This window comes from Hipposideros armiger, unplaced genomic scaffold, assembly GCF_001890085.2.
Source record: "Hipposideros armiger isolate ML-2016 unplaced genomic scaffold, ASM189008v1 scaffold_116, whole genome shotgun sequence".
Taxonomy (NCBI): Eukaryota; Metazoa; Chordata; class Mammalia; order Chiroptera; family Hipposideridae; genus Hipposideros; species Hipposideros armiger.
This window is the reverse complement of record NW_017731466.1, coordinates 1770462-1779145: the sequence shown is the minus strand read 5'-3', so window position 1 is coordinate 1779145 and position 8684 is coordinate 1770462.

The window sequence follows — 8684 nt, the reverse complement described above, 5'->3', positions numbered from 1 at the left end:
GTGGGTTCTGGGGGTAATGAATAGGAGAAGCCCTCTGTGTTTCCATTGTACACGCAGAAAGCATTTCCACACATCCTGAGGCAAGAAGACCTCACCACCCCATTTTCAAAACTGGCCCTGTCCAAGTTGGAATACTAATAAGCTTTAAGGAGCTCCCACATGGTCTTACCCTCACTTGCTATACCAGGCCTAGACCTGTGTCAGACTTGGACCAATGGAGCCAGGAAGGGCAGGCCTATCCAGTGGGAATGGACTCTTGGCTTCCAGGTAAAAGCAAAAAGGGAAAGAAGGCCAAGATGGCTCAGAGGGAAAGGTAGATTCAGTGGTGGCTACCATGTCAGCAGGAGTTTCCCATGTGCACGGTGACTCACATTTCCCCCATGGTCAAGGCCCTCTATACAACACACTGGCTCTTTCCAGGGCTATCTCCAATTACTCATCATCCCCAAACTTCATTTCAGCCATATGGGCTTATTCATCTCACTCTCATGCACATGGATCTTTTACCACCTCTGTGATTCTACTCATGCCTTCTTCTGCCTGGAATTCCCCTTTTTAATACTCAACTCAAATCTAACTCCTCCGTGGAGAGTTTTCTTTCCTGCCAGCCCCAAATGATCTCTTACCTCTAGGAGGCAACGCCATACATTCCATTTTTAAATTGATCATCTCTGCCTCTCTTCTATTATTATCTTCAAGTGTCATTCACATCTTTACAGTTACTTAACTTTGCATTATTGATGCATTTTCTTTACCACATAAATTCCTTGAAGGCAAGGATCTTGTCTATTACCCTCACATATCTCAAGGCATCAACAACAATACTCAATAACTGTCTTTATCTGATTTAGTTCATTTGCTGTATTAAACTCAGAATTTACTGATTCTTTGCCTTCCTAGCAAAAGCCAGCGTAAGAATCAGTAGAATAGGGATTTGGCTCCTTTAGCAAAAATGCTTAGTTCATTTATTAATTGGTATTATAATTTTAGAGTTTGCATTAATTTTCTTACTCCTGCATTATAACTGTATGCTCAACTATCAGAATGTGCATAGTAAATTGTCTTGTGTGTTTTTGAGTGTGTGTGTGTGTGTGTTGCTAGAATGAGAGCCAACTTGCTCTCTACTCTCTGTGAAAAGGGGAATTAGTCATGGTTACTGAGAAGAGGAGAACATATTCAAAGTAAATATCTGTGCATGTGATTGCTTTCACTCAAAATCTGAACACCCACATGAGACTGAATTTGTAAACATTTATTGTAACTTATTACCATAAGTTGTCTTCTTGAGCTCTATTGCTGCCAAAATCTCTCTTTCCTGCATGTCTACCCAGCGTCCTGACCTGTGGCTGGCAACATTTACCTTCTTAAGTTAACCTCATGGCATTAGTAAAGCTTTAAGTGTACTTATGTGTAGTGTGGAGGAATGAGAGAGAGAGAGAGAGAGAGAGAGAGAGAGAGAGAGCGATAAGAATCTTGAAAAAAGTTAAAAGGCAACATAACTAATAACAAAAGTACTATTTCCAATGATGTCTGAAGTCTACTATATGGGTTAAGCAAAACATCAACCTAACAAGTGCAAAAATTTTGTAAAGACTTTGGACAAGGCTGACTGATCTCCAAAGCTGACAGGTTCACAGCTTACACAGGTTTCACTCTGCTCACAAGAATGCTCACTGTCCCCACCGTACTGTGTAGCCACATTCTCAGGACCTCCCTGGCAGAATTGAAATCCTTACTGAGGCCTCGCCACCCAGAGGCCAGTTGCTCACTGTCACGCTGTCCTCTGGTTCATGAGCCCACATGAACAATCTCTATTTTTGTGTTGAGTCAACTTGGATTTAGAACTTGGCACTTTTTTGAGTTCCCCAAAGAAATCATTAATTCAAAATCATAAAAAGCAACATCATATCAACTGAAGATGTTCTAGGCGAGTGGGGGAGAGCTAGGCAGATTATGCTGCACATTTCACACCAATAGCTTACCCCACTAAGTATGTACTTCTGTTCTCCTGAAGGCTCTTCCTCAGCCACCTAACCACTGTGACTTATTCTCTCTGCTCCTCTCACAGCAGAGCCCACCTCCCGCTACAGGCACCTCCAGCACAAGGGGATTGCCAAAGAAGGGACTGAAGGAGTGCACCCCGCCCCGCCCCTTAACCTTCCAAGGTGATTGGTCTGTATTAAGCTAAAAGGTCTCAGCCTGATGGGATGTTAGGCCATGAGGAGATATTTGGGGACTTAACCTTCCTGCAAAAAATCAGACAGCCCAGATTCTACCTATCCCTCCACCAGCTGGATATAAAAAAAAGACCAGCTACCTAATTTGCAGGGCTCAGTGTAAAGGGGAAATGTGGGACCCCTTGTTCAAAAACTGTTAACAATTTCAAGACAGCAACTGCAGAGCTTTAAAACAAGTCCAGGTCCTCCAGAGCGCGGGGTCCTGTGGGGCTGCACAGGCTGTGCACCAGAGAAGCTGGCCCTGATACAGAAAGTTACAGGGATTGTAGCCATTTACATGAAATGTGTGCCATTTGTGGTCAATTACTGTGCAGCATCATAAAACAGTGCATTTCATAATTATGTAAGTGAAAATATGTAATCATCACATAAACACTGCTTTGTAATAACACAATGAAAGGTATTGTTTCACTAGGTGCAGGGCTTACTTTGCTGCATAGCATATTGATTACAGAACCCTGTTTATATGCAGACAGTCTTCAGAGGGACCCTGTGGCAACTCCTCCACTCAGAAATTTTAATTTGAAGAGGCTCTGGATGATGTGATTCAAATGTCATTGCCTTAAACAATATCAGCCTTAAACAGCACCAACCAAGACCAGAAATAGTGGGTTTAGCTGCTGAAAATACCTACCTCTCTTTTCATTTCATTCAGAACCAACTAGGAAATTGAAAGCATACTGGGGTCACTTTAAGAGAGGTGGTTTCTCCTCGACTTTTGGATTTTATAGACCAGTGAAATTTCCAAGAAATTTAGAAGATGGATATAAAATTGCTACATTTTAGTTTTGTCATGTAAGGATGTCAAAAAGAAACCATCAGTTCTTAAAAAAAAAGGTCCTTTATAACCCAAAGATGTACAAGAATATGATTTCAAAATAAACACAGTTCTTCAATGAATTTGGCGTGATGAACAACTCACACCGATGCCATTTTTCCTCATTTAGCCAAAGAGGTGAAAACATTTCCTCTCTCATTAACATGGTCAGGGGACTGACATTTATGGACTATGTGTCGAAGGGTCAGTGGCTGCAGGAATGCCTATAAGAAAGATTGAATTATCATTTTGGCTTTAACATGAATGATTCCTTAAGACTCAATGGCCAGTTATTTGCTTTGGAGGAAAAATCTGATATTGTCATCTAGATGTCAGCTTCCTCCTCGTTCTGTCCCCAGCTCCATCCCTTAGAGGTTTTGTTAACCTGGCCCAAGCCTCATACCTATATCTTTGGACCCTCAGAAGAGTCCTTTTCTGCTCTCTAGGAGTACCTGTGGCTTGCTTTTTCCCTGTGCCTCCCTGCTCCGGCAGGCACATGGAATGTCTCTGATTCAATTCTATCCATTGCTTCCACTAAAAAAAAAAAAAAAAAAAAACCTACTCAACGCAAGCTCTTCAGGATTTAGGCAACTTCAATGAGGTTTGTGAGGCATGTGGTCTTCAGCCATCATCCTTAATCCACCTGCATTCTCCCCTTCCCTAGTCCTTATCTCCCTAGGATATCAGGTAAATAAATCCTCCACTTCCTGCCCAACAGGTCTGCCCCCATGCAGGCCCCTTGAGTACTTAGCAGTAAGTAGTGTCTACTACAGCCAGGCTTCCAAACCAGTAGGATGCCCTCCTAAAGGAATTCTGGTGTATTTAATGCTTTTCCCACTCATTTCGTTTCATGAATTAATTCCACACACTCACTTCCCTGGTTATTTTAGCTTTCAGTGATCTCCTGCTCATCTGAATTTATGCACTGCTCAGGGGCTGTCTGTACCATATCTTATAACCGTACTTTGCTATCGTCACACGTCTATTTGTCTTGCTTCTCAGTTAAGTTGTGATTTATCTGTGAGTCAGGACAGTAATTTTTACACCTCTAATCATTCATACAGCAACCAAGCCTTTGGGTGTTTCCTGTGTACCAGGTACACATGCTTGATACAGACAGTAGCGCCTGCCCTGGAGGAGCTCATGGCTTAGGAAGGGGCAGAAGCAGGTACACAAACGGATGAATTACAATACACTGTGGGAAGTGCTACAATAGAGACGTGAATACAGTGTATGGGAGCTCAAAATAGGAAAAATGAACTCTACCCAGGAGAGCTGGAAAAGGCCTCTGCAGGATGCATAAGAGTGCCTAGGGGGAAAGCATTCCACACAGGAAGGCTAAAATACGTAAAGGCACAGCAATAGGGAAAGGCAAGTTACGTTTGGAAAAACTAAAATGTTCAATGAATGTGACCAAGGCATGGGGCCTCTAGAACGGATAGGAAAGGAGTAAGGAGAGTTTGTCAGATCAGACTATAAGAAAGCTTTCTGAATTTCTCAGCTCCTGGCCAATTGCTGGGTAGATGGTCTGTTCTAATAAATAATAATAGTGTACCTTTATAAAGCACTTTACCATCTTCAAAGAACTTCTACATTCATGAGTTTCACAACAATCTTGTAGACAAATGGTATCTCCCCTCAATTTACAGATGATAAAATTGAGGCATAGAGAGTTTTAGTGATGTGTTTCAAGTCACTCAACTAAGTAATATCAGGTGAGACTCTCACCTAGCTAGCTCTCTTAATTCTAAGTCCAAAAACTCTTTTCACCACCCAGATCATAGGTGAGCTGGCCCATGGCAACCATTATTACAAAGCCTGTAGAGTGAGATTCAGAATAATGTAATGGAAAGAGAATGAGCTTTAGAGCCATAATACCCAAGTTCAAGTCCTGGTTCTGCCACTCATGACCTGTGTGACCTTGAGAAAGTGGCAAACCCTATTTTATCATCTGTCAATAACGTTGCATGAGAAAAGCCTTCGTCACAGAACCATTGATGAGATCAAAGCATACAATCCTTTCATAAATCGGAAGTCACTATATGAATGTTACAAACTATTTTAAGTGACAATTCAACAGACAGAGGGAACTTTAATTGCACATTACCTTTCACAAAATAAATATAGACTTACTTTAAGTTACACCAAATGTTTTTATTTTGGCCCACGTAGTCTGATGTGCCCTTAAGTCTACTCATTCTTCCTTATTTTTCCTGGACTCTGCTTTATAAGCTCAGCTTTATTTCTAAAATGAATTACAAATTCACTTACATATGAATCATTTGCTGTCCTCATTTCACACCACAAGGTCTATTTTTGGGAGGTGAAGGGGGTGAGTTGACAGCGATTACAAGCTTCTGTAAGAATTTGTTATTTGCTCAGATAAAATGACTCCTTTCTTTATGGGCTTCACTTTGAAAGAAATTGGTTAAGAAATGCTACTTTCCAGGACCTTTGTACCATTAAACTACTGCCACGAGGGAAGAGAACACTGGAGAATGCCATGCAAATGTCAGTCAGGTCTGTCAACGCCCATACCAGTGATTTTGCAGGCCCATTAGTCAGCTTTTCCTCCAAGTGTCTACATTCAGAAAAACTAAGCAGTCCACTTAAAATTTAAAACTACCTCTAACACCAAAACAGTAATGAAGTAACGAGATAAGACAGAGGGGTGAAAATAAAATAGGGACCCCCTCCTCATAATATACCGAAAATCACATGGTTTAGTTTTATCCCTTTCCTTCTGCATGCACCCCACCCCCCAACAACAACCAAGCCCTTCAATCAATTAGTACCATGTAGCATGAAAAAGGAAAAAAAAAAAATCATAGCCGATTTTTCCACTGAGCCCGCCACCCCCCCCTTTTTTTTTTCTCTTCCCTGAGGTTAATAGTGAAAGCTCTGTTTGTTTCACAATGCATTAATTCTTACTGCTTGCAAGAAATTATTTTTGGAGGTATCATATTTTAATATGTTTCCATTAATCTTTCCACATGATTCCCTTGCTTTTAAGTACTGCCCTTCCAAGCAGGCTCACCCAACAATGCCCACGCTTCATACACTCGCAGCTCCGAGACAGGCCAAACACTGTGTTCATTGCCTGGAACACAGCCTGGGTGCTAGTGGCGAAGGAGAGAACATTTGCAACCACGCTCAAGTGTCATGGTGGTTTTCAGCTGGCAAAAACATCTGAACATAAGTTGTTGCACTTTTCATGCTCATGAAGGGATTTTCCAAAAATCTGAACTATGTTTTGAAATCTGCATTATTGTCGGGTGTAGCTCCCTCCATTCTCATTCTTTCTCTAGCTCTCTGCTTCCCAAATGGTTTCAGGGGAGAACTGGTGGAAAACACAAGCAGAAGAAAGACTGGCTCTTTTTGCCAAGAATTAAAACAATAGGCTGATTAAAAGAGAAGTTGCATGATATTCTTTCATATTTTGATGAGCCTAATTATATGCAATCTTGTTTACCGGCTATGTTCTCTATTTAAAATTCCAGAAGTGGAAAGGATGACTGTCAATGTGAGAAAGTCAGTCTCGAGACAGGAAGTCCCCAAACACACTATAGCACCCAGCATGGAATGCCACTGACTAGTACCTTTCTGTTTTCCTTTCAAACTTCAAGGCCTATTGTTACATTAAAAATACACTCTTTACTTTCTTTCCCCCTACATATCACACTTCTAGCTCTTGTATTGGGACCTTAGAATTCACCAGTATTTGAATTCACTCTTGCCATCTTATCAGGTTACTTAGAATCTCTGAGCCTCAGTTTCCTCTCCTGTAAAACGAAAATAACAGTACCAGGTTGTGTCACTGTTGTGATTAAACAGAAATCACATTGACTGGCACCTGGTAAGTGCTCAATAAAAGATAGATTCTGTTACTATGACTATTGTTACTCGTGTGACAGGCTGTTACATTGTCGCTTCCCGGTGAATGACACCTCCTGGTATTCACCCCTTTATAAAGTCCTCTCCCATATTAAAGCTGATCTTAATTACGTGACTTGGTTTGGCCGATGAGGCTTTAGCAGGTGTGATACAAGCAGAAGTTGATAGCACGTCCACAAGCATGTTTGTTTTCTTGGAAAGCTTCCTCTTGGATCCTTTATGTGAACGCTGCCATGTTGTGAGGAAGTCTAGGCTGTCCTTCTGGAGAGAGGCTGCATGGAGTTACCCTGGAGGATTAGACACCACATGCCGAGAGAGGCCATGTGGGGGAGAACTGCGGGCCCCAGCTGAGCTCCCACTGAATGCGGCCAACGCCCCCGAGAGCAGAACTGCCTGGAGAATTATAAGAAGTGATGTCATTGTTGGTAAAGAACTGAAATATCTGGGAAGGAAAAAGAAAACATCTAGATGAGTTTTCCTCAATGGATAAAGACAATATAGCATGGACTTTAAAGCCAGAACAGTCATGGGTTGAGTCAATTACAAAGTATATGACTGTGGGCCAATTAATTCTTCTCTCTCAGCCTCAGTTTTATCATCCAGGCATGAAAATAATAGTAGATACTTCACAGGATTGTCGTGAGGGTTAAACAAGATGATCAATATAAAGCGTTTAGTTCAGTGCCAGGAGCACAGCTAGCATGTAAAACTTGTAAGTGATTTTACTAGTGTTTTTCTCGAGGTGGAAATAGAAACATAGCATTTTTGTTCAAAACACTGGGATATCTTGTTACTAACAACTTGGCAGAGGTCACTGCCCAACTTTGTGACCCTAAGGACATACTGAGCAGCTAATGAAGCCAGTCATTGATATCCAGGTCATTTCTGCTATGGCAGACCCACAGTTGTGTATACTCTTTTTTCTTTTATTTAAAGAAAATATTGACTTTAAGTTTTCACAGGTGCTTTAAATTTACTCACCAGGGCCTTTGTGCAACCACCTGTCCTTGTTTTTCTTCTACACGGGGAAGAAGAGGTAAAGCTAACCCCAGCAAACCTGATTGAGCTCCAGGAATCCAACCCAGGAGAGAAAAACATGCATCACCTCTTTACCAGACATGAGAGGAGTTCATCAGAGCAAACACATCAAGACCCACTTCAAGGGGATCTAACTCCCACACACCACGAGGGCAGTCAGCCCAGTTTCAGCCCTAAGCAAAGGCCAGGGTTTTACAAAAACCCAAGCATTCCTGGACCCCCTAGCTAGGGAGGTTAGGAGGGAGGTTGAGCGTCTGCACTGAAGGAGAGAGAAGGGCCTCTAGCTAAGGCAGTCAGTGCATTTTAGAAGGTGCCTAAATGATGTTATTTTAAAAGAAATCAGGCTGGAGTAGGGGTAGTCATAAACCTCAAACATCTGTTCCGTGGCCCAGAACACTGCACATCTTTAGAGGAAAGCATTGTGTTACCTTTCCTGGCAGCAAGAGTCTGCTGATAAAGATTGAATGTTTTTCAGGTGAATACTATTTTCTGAGTTATTTGTAGGGGGTTGGTGAAATGGGTTTTTCCAGAATCCGAGGACTGGAAAGTATTATTATTATTATTATTTTTTTAAAGATTTTTATTTTATTGGGGAATTGGGGGAATTGAAACAGCGCTGGGGAATTGGGGGAAGGGGAACAGACAAGTTGCTGTCGTTTTGTTCTTCAGTCTAGTTGTGGAGGACGTTGCTTCACTGG